This window comes from Phodopus roborovskii, unplaced genomic scaffold (genome assembly GCF_943737965.1).
Source record: "Phodopus roborovskii unplaced genomic scaffold, PHOROB, whole genome shotgun sequence".
NCBI lineage: Eukaryota > Metazoa > Chordata > Mammalia > Rodentia > Cricetidae > Phodopus > Phodopus roborovskii.
The window spans coordinates 36,241,376-36,258,109 of record NW_026126407.1 but is presented as its reverse complement, the minus strand read 5'-3'; the positions used below and the strand labels follow the sequence as shown (position 1 = coordinate 36,258,109).

General features: G+C 36.7%; 1 protein-coding gene across 1 annotated transcript in view; it reads left to right on the top strand.

Moving 5' to 3' along the window:
• Positions 1 to 16,734, top strand: part of Gabrb2 (gamma-aminobutyric acid type A receptor subunit beta2) — a 222,549-nt gene that overhangs the window by 195,168 nt on the left and 10,647 nt on the right. The window lies entirely within an intron of this gene.

The window sequence follows — 16,734 nt, the reverse complement described above, 5'->3', positions numbered from 1 at the left end:
TACCAGAACTGGGGAGGCAGAGGCAGGCAGATCTCTATGAGTTCAAGGCCAGCCTGGTCTACAGAGCTAGTTCCAGGACAGGCACCAAAGCAATACATAGAAACCCTGTTTCAAAAACAAACAAACAAACAAACAAACAAACAAACAAAAAACCCAACCAAACTAAAAACCCAAAAAAACAAAAACAAACAAACAAGAGGATCCTCTCTTCCAGGGTTTTAGTAGCAGTCTCAGTGGAGGGGTGTCTTTGATACTAATGTAACTTCACTTGCTTGCTATTGTAGTGCTTTCTTCCCTAAACAGAATAGTTATGAACACATTTCTTTATTTTCCATGTTTAAACTTTTTGAGATAAAATATTTTCATTTAACATTTGCCCTTGTGTTTTTGAAATAGTATATAATACAGGACTCATTAAATAGTTCATGCTGATATCCTGGAGAAGAAGAATGTGCTTAAACCACCTCTACTTATTAAACTTATTGACTATGATTAACTTGATCACAGACATCTTAAAGTCTTTGACTCAGTTTAATCCCAAGGAGAGAACAAAGTAAGCACTACCACTGGAATTTACTTGTAGCCCACTCCATGAAAGCTCCTGAGTCATCTTCCCAATTTTACCATAGGTCTGATACTTGTTTGTGGACTATTTTTTAATTAAAGACACTCCTTCCTCAAGATATTATTAGTATTGATAGATTTTGTATGTAATCTTTGAAAGCCAATAAGCAAGGAGTATAGGAACTGTATTGCTAGTGATTGGGTATTCCATAGCTGGAATCTTTAGGCTGGTAGACAGCAAACAGCCAGCATATTGCTTTGGCTTTCTCAATTTGACAGATAAGAGTACTGTTAAATCCTTTTCATGATTTATCAAATATTGTATCCTAAGTAAAGACAACGGAAAGAACACTAAATAAAACTGTCTCCTAGGAAATGAGTTTAAACAATTGCCTAATGCAAGACTGACTTAATAAGATAACATCTGATCCTTTTCACCTTCATCTACCTGGTCTTTTTATACCAATTTACATTTAAATGATAAATTTAAGATTGAAGCAGTGGAGATTTTAAATAAACGAAACCTAAAGGAGCCTTACAAACTTGTAAATTCAATTGTTTCCAGATGGAAGCAGAGAATAGCTCATGGGATAGGCACTTTGTAATAATGAAAAGTCAATCCTCCTGGCTGAGGGTGGGCACAGGGCAGACAAAAGAGAAATAAGAATGCCAAGGCAGCTCCTAGTACAGTGGTTCTCAAAATAGGGGATTTTCCCCCCAGAGAAGTTTGACAATGTCTAAAGACTTTTTTTTTTTTTTTCCAAGCAAGAAGAAGGCTGTTGCTACTGGTGTTTCATGTGTGGCAGCCAAGGGTGTCAGTAAACATCCCGTAGTACCTAGAATAGGTTCCCATGCTGAAGAATCATTTGGCCTAGCATACCCAACAGTGTTCTTTCCCCCTGCCCCCCAAATAATATTTGAGTTGGTTTCCTTAATCTTTGAACACATGGTTTGACCATTTTATTTGATCAGAACCTCAGTAAAGCTATCAAACACAATAATTCCACATCAAGTTTGGAAACAATCAGGTTTAATATTGGGCCATATGTGACAGTAGAAAGAGTCAACCTATCTGGCCTTCAATTGCTCATCTGTAAAGTAGGGTCAATTCCTTTGTTGTAATATTATGAAGAGATTATTTGAAGATTATTATGATAATGTGAAAAGAGAGTAAGAGTCCTCATCACCTAGTAGCCATTTATTAAGTAATATGTGTCAATATTTTAAGTACCACTGCTTTTATATGAAATAGGCCATCTACATACCAGTGGGTACTGACTCCTCTGATTTTCCATCACCAAAGTAGAGAACTACCTAAAAAGGAACTTATGTATGTCAGAAATTACAATTACAGTTAGGGGACCACCTTTTCAAAGGTTATTAGCTATAAAATTTATAGCAAACCTATTTTGTCAAATTCTGTCAGTCATTTCATAGGCAGCACATCATTTTGATTAGATTAAGACAAAAAGATGCCAATGTAGCATTTCAGATACTAACTTTCCTTTCAACCCAGCCTGAAAGGTCAGAGAGATCCATATTGAGTTCTGATTATGCAATCCTTTCTTTTGTGCTGGTATCATGCATAATGCCACTATTTCTTATCAGAAACGTCCCTTCTTTTCAAGCTTAATTCTAAGGTTATTTTCCCCAAGATTGAACACATAATCAGCTAAGTATTGTTATCTCCTCTGGCAAAGAAAAGAATCAGCTGCTAGGAGAGGGATTAGTTTTTTTCCCCCCTGCTTTGATGACTTCCTAGAAATGGAAAGACTGGGTGTGTTCAGCTGTGGTGATTTTTACACTGCACAGTACCAAGGTCATGGTAGGGTAAGACAGGGAAGGTCAAAAGGGATAGGTGGGGTTGGTCCTGTATTTTCTTTTCTTCTCTTTATCATTTGCTGTTATTATTATTTTAACTATATTTCAGCTTTTAAAGCACTTCCCATCCTGTCACTTAAGTAACTCAGAGACCAAAGCTAATAATGAAAATATACAATAGCTACATTGCATAGGAAAGTTAAGCAAGGCCTTTGTACCTGCTGTGGGTCTCCTGGACCATAATTAGTGTATGCTCCACAGCACTGATTTAAAAAGAAAAAAAAGAAAAAAAAAAGAAAAAAAATTACAACTCTCGTTCCACATTAGTCCCTCTGTGCAATCAGCTTACTTAATTCAAACCCCAGCAACCTGCACATAAAAATCCATAACTGGGTGTCTCTTTCACCTCTCCTTATATAACAATCTATATTGTAAACTACTAAGAATTTAAAATCAACTTCAAACCAGTGTCTCGTTCACATCTCCTTATGTAACAATCTATATTGTAAACTACTAAGATTTCAAAATCAACTTCAAACCAGCATGCGATCTACTGATATTTTCCCCGTGTGTCTTCTACAGTAATTCAAAACATATGATTCATCCCATAACCCCAAAATGAGAAAAATATGCAAAATCTATTTTGGTGTGAGCAAACCCTATCTGTGAGCCATTGCAGGTAGGTGTGTGTGTGTGTGTGTGTGTGTGTGTGTGTGTGTGTGTGTTTTCTGATAGAATTTACTTTTGGCTTGTTTGCTTTCATGGCTAAAGTTTACACACACACACACACACACACACACCTTTCCCTGCTTTATGTTTTGTGTGATTTCCTGAGTTCTTTTTCTGCTACTTGCTAAGTATTTGTATATTTGAGAATCTAGTCATTCTTGCTTTTTCAGCCTTGGTTACTGCACTTTTGAAATCCCTCCCAACTGCTTTTCGTATTGTTGAACTTACAGCCACTAGTTTTCTTCCAAAGAGGATCCCCATTTGATGTTCTTTATTTTACATTAGGGTGTTGTGACTCTGTATTGTCTTTATGACTTTGCTGGATCTTTTGTAATGCAAAGTAATTAAGACCTTTTCAGTGCACTCCTACTGCTTAGAATTTACTCTGAAAATTCTTTTGAAAACCAACTAATCAGCATTCTCCCATTCTCCATTAGTATTGGTCTTTGCCATCAGTCAACGTAATTAGCACATTCTCTACTTTGTCTTCCAGATCTTGTATAAAGATATTAAACAAAATGGGACCCAGTATCGATCCTTGTGGGACCCTACTGGAAACCTCTCCCCAACTAGACGGTGTACCAATTACGATTTCTCTCTGTATATGGTTAAATAGCCAGTTTTTAATCCATTTATTACTATGTCTTTTTGGAACAAATTTGTTTAGCTGTTCCCTTTAAAATAATGTTTGGTATCCATGAAGAAAATCCACAGTCACATGCCTATGTCTAAGAGAAATCTCCTCTGACAACTACTTGAGTCTTCAATATAATACAACTGTGTGGACATCAGATTTGATAAATTATTGCAATGCTAGAGAATAAAGTATGTAGGGTGCATTTGGACATGCCTGTTGTTTATATGGAGAGATTTCAGTATCATGATATAGCTTGGCTTTCCTTGGTTGTAGTGTTGGGTGTTTTGAACAGCTGAGAGAGTAAGCAGTTAAACTTCCCTTCTATTGCTGGGAATATTGGAATCCAGAACCATTAAGCTCTGCCCTAGATTATTTGTAAGCAAATTTTTTATATTTGCATCAAGTCCTTACTATATTGTTATTTTATAAATAAGCGTTATTTTGACAGGGCTGGCACTATTACGATGAGAAAGACAAAATTGGAAGTATTCTGTCTTAAAACTGGTAATTAATCAAGTTTCAGCCTATTTTTACTAATACTTAGGGCTGGGGTACTGAATCCTCATGTCTGTGACCTCGTTGACAAACAGTCCATCATATTACCTTCTTAATAAGAGGAGAAGAAAGAATGCAATAACTCAGCCTTCCACTTGATCACACAGCACTAGTTCATTAGCATGCTTTGGTTTTGTGTTTTGATACTGACTGCCTTTCAACATTTCCTGTGAGGACTTGATGCCTGGTGGGTTCCCACATTTTATTTTCAAATACTTCAGCTTCAATAGTATTGACATTTCATTCTTTGGTCTTTGTGCTGGTTGTAGGTGTGAGTGCTATATTAGATGGATTCTTTGTTTTAGTACTTCATTGTTTTATAATTTCTATTGTTTGTTAAGAATTTACCTGAGATATGGCAATAGGTTCTGGGATTGAGACATATGAGAGTTTGTTAATCATCGTTTTCATCTCGATCTGTTCAAACATCTGAAACCTATGGTATCTGTGCTTTCAAGGCTATCATGATTATGTTGTTTCTGCTGTGACTTTTAAACATCAAATTCTTGTAGAAATGAAAGTAGACTGCTTTGACCCAGCACTACTCTGGGAGGAATGGCACTCGTTTTGAATGGAAGTCAGTATTTAGACTATTACAACAATGATTGAAGAATGTTGCATTTTTCAAAAAAAAAAAATTAGGCAAATTATTATGACTAGTCTGATGACTGGATAAAACACCAAGAAAATTCAGAACGTCCTCTCACCATGAGAATATTGTGAAGAAATTTTGCCTCTTATGTGCCAAGTTGATTGAGTGATAGCTTGAAAGAGTAAATACTCTATGACTCGATGAACAAGACCCTTGTTTTTCAAGATCTGGTTTCACATACCTTCTTAAAGAGAATGATCAACAGTATACAATGAAGTATGGAGTTTAATTGGAGTTTAATGTTTTATGATTTTGTGAATTTTCCCAGATATGTCTTTGTTCTCTCCTTTTAGTCTTTGTTTTAAGTTTGTGGTCAGAATTTGAAATAAAATTCTGAGGATTTTAAAGATTTTTTTTTTTAAATTAGAGCTGTAACATGCTAAATAATCAAGATGTTTCTAGAAATCACAAGAGGCAAGAAGATGGCTGTATTTTTAGAATCAGACTGAAATGAAATGGGTCTACATTGTGTTATTGTCTTCTTGAGCTCTGTGACAATGGATATTCTAATGTTTTAAGTTCTTTTGGCAGAAAACTGAAGTCAATAATTTCTGCCTTATGGAGCTACTAAGATGACTGTGATAATTATTCTAAAGACGTATACAGTGCCAGGTTAAGAGCACTCAGTTATCAATTAAAATTGGCTAGTAATATTGGGATGGTAAGAAACATTTAACAATGGAAAACACCTGTATCTCCACATACAGGTATAACCATCATTAATAATGCCTTTGCTTCAAGCTTAGTGCTACTCTTTTATAGAAATAATCATCTCCTACCATCGGATAGATCTCTAGTTTTTCACATTTTCAAGTATAAAAATTGATGGTAGCAATATCTTATACTGAATGACAAATTCTCCCAAATATATATTACAAACAACTATAAAATGAGCATCATATTGCTGACATACTTTGTACATTCTTAATTTCTAATATAGAAATAGAATACTTTTGGTTCAGAATGTAATGACATCTATTTACATATTACTCCCCACATTGTTCTATGTGTAGTTTTCTCAGGTATTGGCACTATAGAGAAGTGTGTCATGTGTATATTTCACCTCTAAAATGAGAGGAAAAACAAAACAAAACAAGAAATCACCCATGTTTTATTCTGCCCAAGTAAGCATTAGAGAGAAGGAAGACTAAAATGACCCCAGATCTATCTTATCTTCTGTCTAAAAAGTCATATAGGATAAAACAGAAATTTAAAAGTTAAAAAAAAGAAACAAAACAAAAAACAAAAGCAATACTTTCCTTCAACTGAAGCACTGCACAGCTAATATATGAAAAAAAAAAAAAAAAAAAAAGCCAGGGTTAATGCAAGCAGAGTTCAGAGAAATCTACCTAAGATGCAGATAAGCAAATAGGAAAACCCAATAGCAAAATCTAAATCAGGATGAAGAATGCAAACCAGGAAACCACATAGAAATACTGGAAGAGGTAAATGAGGCAGGAAGAGAAGGGGCCAACAAGCAAGAAGCAAAGATTGGGGAGGGGAAAGAATCTAACTGAGAAAAGTTACATCTCAAAATCATTTTTATGAAAAATTTCTATGAGGATTTAAATGGAGAAGAAACAAATAATTAAAAATGGCAACAAAAAAGGATTAAGGGAATATCTAGGCAGATTGAGGCACTGTAGCCAAGGATGATGACCTGAGTTTAATTCCTAGCCCCACATGGTATAAGAAGAAAAAAATATTGCTACAAGTTGTCCTCTGATTAATTCACACAAGCATGACACATGCCCATATACAAATTCACACACACACACACACACACACACACACACACACGGAGGAGGGCACAGATCTGAAGGCAAAGTATTCTTTCTAGTGGCTCGAAAATGAGAGTGGAAAGAATGTTACTTTTGATTAACTAAACCTAATAGGATCACTATGAAAAGGTAACCCCTACCTTAAAAAGAACATCTAGCCCAGACAATTTCCACAAGAAATCCTTATAAACATTAAAATGTGGTTACCTTCAGTTGTACTAAAATTCTTGAAGTACATATCAGGAAGGAAAACTTACAACTGATGTAGAAGTTCACCACAAATAAATAATGGCAAAACCCTATAAAAACCCTATAAACCATAGATCTATAGATTTACTTCAATAATGAATATCAATGGAAGGGAAAAATCATCAGATAGATATATCCAGAGAAGATCCAGGCTAACTTTAAGATGTATGTTATCTTGCAGTACAAGGATAAAATGCATAGGAGTTGAAAGAGTGAAAATTTTCTTCCCCTGTAGACACCAAAGTTCATAAAACTTCAGCATCTACTCTTGGCTACAAATGAAAACTAACTTGGTAAACGCGACAATCAGATCTCCAAAAGAAAGTGAATTAATATTGTCTCATAGGGTTCAACATTAAAACAAATAATCAAACTCTTATATAGTTTCTCATTCTTATGCCTGCATTTATCCATGCATGAGTTATTTTAAAATATTTATTTTACATTGATAGTGTCTCAGATTATAGAAAATGAGGCACAGTTTCTACTGTCAGGAAACAATTTCTTCCGGAGAAAACCCTGAAAGGCTTATGAAATGTGTATTAAATAAAAGAAAGAAGAGAAAGTGTGTGTTCCATGAGCAGCTCTGGGAAGCAGGGGCTAGCATCAAATTTTTATTAACCACCTTCCTATTAATATTGAATTATTTCACAACAAGAAAAAAATGCAACACCTCCAGCAAGTTTCATGTTCCTAAGGAAATTAAGGATTGGTAGGGCCTCTGCTGCAATGGAATTTGCAAGATAGCTTGATGCTTATTTAATTTTGGCAAAGGGTACCTAGGGAGACATAACAAAAATGGACCCTGACATGATTTTTGAAATCTCCCTGGACAATATACAAGCTGTCTATTTTCCTCACTTCTACCAGCTCTGAGTACAGATATTTCTGGAGATTGACAAGCTCTAGCCGGCTTCCTCCCCAGAGTCAAAGAATACCTCAAAGAGGTTTTTAAAGAGGAGGTAGGGCTGAACACCCGAGTCAGGAGAGGGGAAGGCAGCCAGGTTCAGCTGCCTCCTAGAGAGCACACTGTAATATCAAGACCCATATACAAACACTACTTCATAGAGTATTTCATATTTCTCAGCCTGGGAACAAGGACTATTATTGTTATTGGAAACATTCATGAAGTGCAATATGATAATCCAATACATGCAATATACCCTGTTTAAAGTAGAAAAATTAATGTTTTAATACTTTTTCACTAGGAACCTTCTGGTTCTCTTCTAGTTCTTCCAATGATATACAAGGTGATCTTGAATTGTCACATTCCCTATGGTGTGAGACATTGGAGCTAGCTCCTTCTATGTTTGCTACCCATTATCTAACTTTTTTCTCTCATCCTCTATACCTCACACCTTCATAATCTCTAGTAGTCACAGTTCTACACTCAGTGACTGTTTTTAAGACTCAGGGATTATTTGAGAATGCCGTCCTAATGGAAACCAAACACATGAGTTTTGTTCCTGTGACTGGCTCTCAGTTACACTTCGTTCTGTTTCTAATTGCCTTTGGCAGGGTAACATGGAACATCTCATAAGAATACAGATTTGGAAAGAACATCATGAATGTGATGATAGTTCACAAACTATTTACCAAAGGATTGCTTCCAGAGAATAGCAATCTCTATATTGATGGCTTAAGGGTACAGAGAGCTCTAGCTTGATGAATCCAGCTTTACCTTGGATTGGAGACAGCCTGTAGCTCAAGCCCCAAGACTCAGTTTTAGCAGTGTGTGTTTGGGGCAGAATGTCAGTGATCTTCAAAATCCCCTTTTGCACAGTGGGACTTTCAGATTTTTCATTATATAGTGGTCTTAATAATTATACCACAAGGCAGGCAGAGAGTTCTTGAATGAGCAGCTGGCAGTTGCAAATGGTGATTATGACTCTGAACAGTTTAGAACAGGAGGACAGAGTTGAGAATATTTTCTGGTTTTTAACATTCACTTCTAAATTCCACACTGTCATATCACTGGGTCTACTGGTACTTGCCATGGACACTGTAAGATGGCACTAATAGTATCAGTATTCAAAATGAACTGTACACAAGGTCATTCAATATACAGAAAATATGCACTATTCAGTTTCTCAGGAGGGGATGTTACATTCAAATGTATGCTCAGAAAAAACATCATTGAGTAAAATGTAAATTTTAATTTTAAAAAGAGAATTTTAGATGGGAAAAAGTCACTCTTCCATCCACTGTAAGAACAGCTTTTCACTCTAAGGGGACATCTGAAGGGTCTTTTCATTATTAGCAAAGAGACTAATCCATAAAAAAAGAAGTGACTAGTTAAAGATCACATAACAATTAGATAACCAAGGCAAGTGCTCTGATGCGGCATGCCCCATTACAGAACTCTCTTCTATCCCATGAGTTGAAAGTGAATAATAATTTGATCTGTAATACACTTCAATCTCTCTATCCCATCTCTGAGAGATGTGAATACACAGGGCAGCATTTTGGTAGAAATGGAAACCATTCTATCCCTAGCTTTGACAACTCTGTACCAATGAGTGTATTATTCAAGTCTCAAATATTGATATCTCTTAAACTCACATACTTACTAAAGCTGTGTAAAGTCTGAAAACAATGAAGTCATCTGCTTGAAATATCTCCAATTACCTACTATCCCAAAACACAGTTACATAAAGGGTCATCTTTAGGCCACAATATTTGAATCACCAATATTCTAAATAACCCTTAGTTCTATTTCTGGTTTATTATTAGGTCAGAATTTCTGATTGCCTGAGAAAATAAATTTTAGTAAAATCTCCAATGAAGTCACGTGACCACAAAAATGTTCTCCTTTATAAAGTGTCAGGGCATCAAATCAACACAGTGTTCTGGCACATCTAAATTTTTTTTTCTTTCATTTCCTTCCTCAAAGTGTAGCATCTGTGGTTCAGAGTTGAGCAACATATACTGTCTGCCATCATCATCAAACCTCTGAGCCAGTGGAAACTGGCTGTTAGAATAGGGCACATGGGTGTTTGATAAGGCTGTGTCAGATTAACAGCAGTTCTTCAAAGGAGAGAGTTGGGGAGGCAGAGTAGGGGGTGTGTTTGACAAGTGCTCACTAGGGTAATTCAGCATGTAATTGGCCAAATGCACAGAAGCCATCAGATCACAGTTGAGTGAGAAATCCTTGGCTGCTGTGGAGCTTATAGCTCCCTCTGCAGTCCCAGCTTTATCCTGGAGGATTTATATGGAGCCTTACTTGTGATTAACCTAGATGCTCGAGTGAGGAACACTGTATGTATGTGCATTTCCAGAGCCTCATTTTTTTTCTTTTAAATAAATAGCTTTTAGACTTTTAGAATGTCAAGTGACATGGTCAGGACTAAATGATTTATGACAGTTCCCTTCAATCTTTAACATGGTAGGGTGCAAACTCTTAGTCTGTGATATCTGCACACTACCAGTGATGCCACAGTAACTGATCTATGGTTCCTATGAAATAGCAATGCAAAGAAGTATTCCTTGAGTACCAATTCTGGATGACTCATGGCTGCTGCCTTGAGATCTACAGAGTCTGCTGCAGCTGAGTTCAAAAGCAGCTGGTCCATTAGCATTGCCTATTTTGAACTTAAGAATAGACATCACCTTCATAAACTTTCTCATGTAACATTCAGAAGCTGAAACCCAGAAATTTCAGTGATATATCCAAGATCCCATACAAGCCAGTAAGTTATTGGGCTAAGACTATATAAAGCTGTAATGCATGCCTAGATCTCTCTCTCTCTCTCTCTCTCTCTCTCTCTCTCTCTCTCTCTCTCTCTCTGAGTTGCACATTTTAATCACAGATTGCATGTGAAGCTGTTTTAAAATAACTTTCCTCTCGCTTCTATAATTGTCAGAAGCAGTCACAGAATCTAATTTGGATTCATAAAGCCAGGGTACTCTGAGTTACATCGTAACTGAGTCTTTGAAAGAACTCTGACTTTCACTAAAGAATTTCCCTGATCTTCAGTTTTCTTGTTTGTGAGATTAACAGATACACACCTAATGTTTCAAGTTTGTTTTGATGCTGTAAAGAACAGTAGGCTAAATGATCTGAAAACACATTGAAGAACTTGGGTGACTTAAATAAATGCACGAAGAGTTTATTTAAAATGGTGTAAGATATCATTAAACTTTCCTCAAAACATTACTGGTTTTAGCCCTGTAGGGTACAATTCCAGCACTCAGAAAGCTGAGGCAGAAAGGTAGGTGGAAGTTTGAGACAAGTCCATGTGAATTCCAGGGTAGCCTGGGCTACAGAGGAAGAACTTGCTTCATTCTGTCTCTCTCTCTCTCTCTCTCTCTCTCTCTCTGTCTCTCTCTCTCTGTCTGTCTGTCTCTCTCTCTGTCTCTCTCTCTCTCTCTCTGAACCTTAGGTGAAATTTTATCTGAAGCGATGGCTAAGTATGATAATGAGATTCTTCTGATTTTCTACCACTGTTTAATGACAATAAAACTAGAGTGAGAGAGAAGAACCAAGCCAGGCAACTCCAAATCTTGCTTAGAACCCCTTGTTCTGCCAGGCAGTGGTGGCACATGCCTTTAATCCCATCACTTAGAAGGCAAAGGCAGGAGGATCTCTGTGAGTTTGAGGCCAGCCTGGTCTATAAAAGCTAGTTCCAGGACAGCCTCCAAAGCTACACAGAGAAATCCTGCTCCCCCCAAAATGCAGAGCCCCTTGTTCTGATACAATACTGCTATATTAGCCAAAAGCTTTCATGTTTCCTCTCTCTTGCTCAGAGGGAGTGGTAGACATGTCCTTTGTATGCAGGAGCCTATCAGGAAGTAATCCTTCTTAGGATGCTTTGTCTTTTCCATTGTGACACCAATCACTAACAAAGGGAAGGGGAGGAGTGATGAGTCTTAAAACCATCAGGCTATCACTTGGGAAAGGAAGTCACTGTTCCTCTACTACAGTGTAAGTGTAGATTCATCTGACAACCAAAATGGTGGAGAGAAAACATCAAAACTAGTGTTGTCTGCCTAAATGAGTTTGTAAATTTGTACTTATTCTATGCATTATAGATTTGGCAAGTTACCAGAATCTTAGTGAGCTTTTGTTACTTGACCAATGGGTGTTACTGTCTAATCACATGCCTAATATGCAACTGGATCTACAGAGTTAGTTGGCTTTCAATTGCTGTAAAATATAATCTGAAACAAATCAACTTATATGGACAAAGGTTTATTTGTCTTACAGTTTTAGAGGTTCACTCCATACCTCATTGCCAGTAGGAACATATTCTCATCATGCTAAAAGTGACTTGGCATAGTCAGGATATTTAGAATTAAGAATAGGTCAAGGAAAAAACAAGAGGCACTACAACATCAACATCGCCTTCACGAGCATGCCCACAAGCACCTCAAACCTCCTAGTATGCCCACACCCTAAGCATTACATTGCTTTCCAATAGCACCACAGGTTCTTTTCTAAGCCTTTAACATGTGGGCCCTTGGAGGATAATAAATACTATAAATCAATCTTAAAACAGTATTCCATTTTATATTGTATTAGTTCTCCTGAAATTAGTATACGAAGTAATGGGTTTCATTATGATGTTTTTTTTGCTGGTACTCCTCTACTTCCTTTCAAATCTTCTACTCCCAAATGATGGTTCCCTGCCTGCCTGCTTTTGTAGCTTTTGTATTCTGCACTTCTTTTTATTCCTGTATTCTAACTATTAGGAAACTGAGGTTCAGTGGAGCTGTGGAACTAAGCCAAGATCATACAGCAAATTGGTAGATGAGCAAGAATTCAAAGCTGTCTCCGCAGCTTATAACTGCAAATTTAGTTAACTACTTAAATGTCCTTGTCTCTATTCAAATTTTAAATGTGACTAAACAAAGAGCACACACAGAATGTGAATTGCATATTATCATTATCATCTTAATGAAGCTGTCTTTATTGACGTGTTTCATTTGCAGGAAGATATTTATTTCCATATATGAATGGAATAAGAACTAGTCTGAAAATTTAATTTTGATGATGGGTGAAGGCTGCACCATCTAAAACTTAGACTAATCTTGTTGGCAGATAATGAGATTGAATGTCTCTAGTTCTTGCCATTGTAAGGTTTAAAAAGCAAACAAGGTCACCAAATTAGGCACTGGGAAGATGAATGATTGACAGTTTTTATGTTTCCTGTGAACACTGAGGTTTTAACTTGAGACACCTCCTGGCATACTGAAACTAGAAGATTCCTATACTCTCATGCCAGGAAGCAGCTTCCTGACAGAGGGCCAGAGCAAGGAGAAGCACACCTGGATTGATGCATACATCTCCCTCTACAGTTTCACAGATGTTAGGCACTAAGATATGTTTTACCAGAAAAAAAAAAAAAGAAAGAAAGAAAAAGAAAACTTTCTTGATTAACACATGAATGCAACTCCTGATTTCTGCATAATAAGGTTTAGTAGTCATTGAGTTCATAATACTTGAAAGTATTTGAGTCATCTTATTTAATCCAATAGGATGAAATTATTTTATTTGAAAATTGAGTAGTCTCAAAGAGGTTAAATAAACCTAGGACTATAGTGTGATGAACCTGTCTTCCTCACACAGCCTGATTTTAGCCTGAGCATCAAGTATTCACACTCCTAAACATGATAGCCCTGTTTTAGCACCAATGAACACACAATTTGTTTTAATTTTTTCATTTATTACTTAATAATTCAATGCATGTTGATTTTATTCACCCTCACTACTCTTTCTTCCCACTCCCATCTCCCAGAAATCTCTACCTCCTCTTAACAATCTAATTAATCTTGTATGAGCATTTGTCTGGGGTTATTTACTAGAACATGGGGAAGTTAGTGGTGACTACACTGCTGAAGAAAAAAAAAATGACATCTCCTTCTCTTTCAGCAGTCATGTAGTTCTTGTTAATGGGTTCTCAGCTAGAAGTGAAGCTTCATGAGATCCTCCCTGGGGCCAGCTGGAATGTTGATGTGGTTCATCTTTTGTTGTTGTTAATCTTGTTCAATTAATTACCTTTGCTGTGAGCTTTGGAGTCAATACCTATAAGTTGCCCTCTGACCCTACACTTATGCTACACATACACTCACACACACACACACACACACACACACACAAGCACACACACACATACACACACAAATAATACATTTTAAGAATACAAGATTGAGTAAAATATTGGTGCCATGACTGAAAGTGACAAGAACCAAACTTTGGGGTCTCTACTTTTAGATTAAAAACTAGAAGTGGCTTACAATTTCCTTTTGATCTAGTATGGGTAGTGGGTGGAATTCTGTGTCTAAACTCACCCTCAGCTGCTTGTGTGACAATATCTATTATGGCCAGTTTCAAAACCCAAGTGCAAGAAAACAATCACTAGTTCCTCCCTCATTGAACTGGTTTGATTTAAACCACAGCCTTGAAATTAATTATGACCTTCAAATAAACTTTAAATTTGACCTCATTAATATATTACTCATCATTGTAGATTGAAGATTATGAGAGGTATGGGAGTATGGCTGGAGACACTGTTTATCCCTCTTACTTATAAATCTTATTACCATACTTGACATGAGATATCCATCCCAGGGAAAAACATACCTTCTCTTCTAGTGTAGCTTGTCATTTTTGCCTTTCTTGCTTCTCTATGCTAAAAACAATTGACTAGAATGTTTCCAGCATTGGGAAGGAAATAAAAACAAATTCCTTATTAAATTTGGAAGTTGTGAATTACAAGCTATATAGCATAGGTAAAAATCTTTAGGAATTTGCTACCCATGATGCTTTGGGGTAGAGGAACCAGTTAATGGAAAGATTAGATCAATTTACTGATTCTAGCTAGAGCCTTCTGTTAGTAGAACAAATGAAAACTGAACTGGGAGAAGCTTCTGTCTCATCCTTCTATGAATTATTTTGGTTAGATATATAAATTCTCACATCCATTTCCTTGAAACTTGCCCAAATCAGGTCTTTAAATGATGCAATACTTCAAGTCTATAGTCCTAGGATATTTGGCAAGCTGGAAAGCAGAAAGAGGTTTGAAGCCTAGAAATTTAGGGTCAATCAGGAGCAACATAACTGTACGCATAAAAAAAGTTTTGAACCTAGAAAAGTTCATTGTGAAAGTAGACTCCATTCCCTACCCCATGGGATCTGTGATGACTGAAGCCGAATATGAAAACAGGAAATGATGGTGATTAGTATGTGTTATTTCAATTTTCCTTTCTTCGGAAATATTCAAAGGATCCCTATTGCCTTTCCCCACTGTACAACAAAGTTGACTCCTTACTTTCAAATTAAATATACACTTCACTAAACCATCGAGAGGTACCAAGAAAGAATTCGGTCATCCTTCAAAATATTACTCAGAGTGATCCTTGTTGATTGTGCTTTAATAAAGTGGAATATAACAGTTTGAACTTACTCTCTTCCAATTTTAACATCTACCCTCTATCTAAATCCAACTAGTATATAGAAACATAAACCAACTATCTATAACAAATATTCCATTCTTTACGTAGAGCATGGCATCATGCTTCCCAAGACATCAATGAATTTCTGTGAGAATGAAAGGATTGAAAAAGCCTATAAATTACCAATGATAAAATCTACTGGGGAGGGGGTGCACAATTTGCTTCTGCAATGCCCTACACAATGAGGGGGAAAATGCTGGGGGGTTTTATTTGTTTGTTTGGTTTGGTTTGGGTTTTGTTTTTTTGTTTTTTTTTTCTAATACATCTGTAGCTCAGGCTGGCCAGAATTTGCATGACATCCTACAACCTCTTAGTCTTGTGAGTGCTTGGATTAAAGTATGTTTCCCCTACATGAAGTTTAATATAAGACTTTACCTTGTCTGTAATTCCTAATATCATTCCACACATTAGATGAAAAAGTTAGTTGCTAATTATAAATTAAATGTAGCTTTTGGAGATATTTATATAAATTAAATCTACAGGGACTGTTATGCCATTTCCCATGCACCAAACACTTTTCTGTAATTTTGACCATCAAGTCATACTGAGAACTTTTTATTTAGATGTAATTAAGAATTAAGGTAGGCTATCTTTTAGTCTAATTCACTCCATGACAGAATGCTCTGTATTCTCCATTAAACCTGCTTCCGTTTGGTTCTCTAACCCCATAACCCAGATATGAATGAGTGATCCAAGATTTAGTAAAACAGTGCCAGAGATTCATCTTAGCTTTATTTTAAATATTCAGTGGTATCTCCTGAAGTAGTCAGCATAGTGAATCCATAGCACAGACCTTCCACATCTCCTCTCTTGAGGGATACACAGATTTGGGGAGTTTACCAAACAGGTTTGCATCCAGTACACAGAGCTAGCAAAGGCTTTCCCAACCCACCTAGATATTTCTGGCTAAAATGTATTAAGGGGTTGGGCATAATAGCACTTGTCTATAATTTCTGAAGCCAAGAAGTGAATCATAGTGTTGAAGAACAACATAAAGAATGAATGGGGGAATGGAGGAGAGAGTGGAGGAGGAGGGGGAGGAGAAAGCAACACAGATTTAGAAAAAGGAGGAGGAGGAGTGGGAGGAGAAGAGGGAGGAGGAGCAGGAGGATGTGGAGAGGAAGAAGAGAAGGAGAGAAAGTCAGAATTGGAATCTGCTGTCATTGCACGGGCCAGTGTTCTTGTCAGTGCTTGTAACTTTGCAAAGGGCAGGAACTCTAGGAGAATTATCTAAAGGGTAAGCATGTCAATTCAAAAGACAGCCATGCCTATCACAGGGTTCACAGTACTGA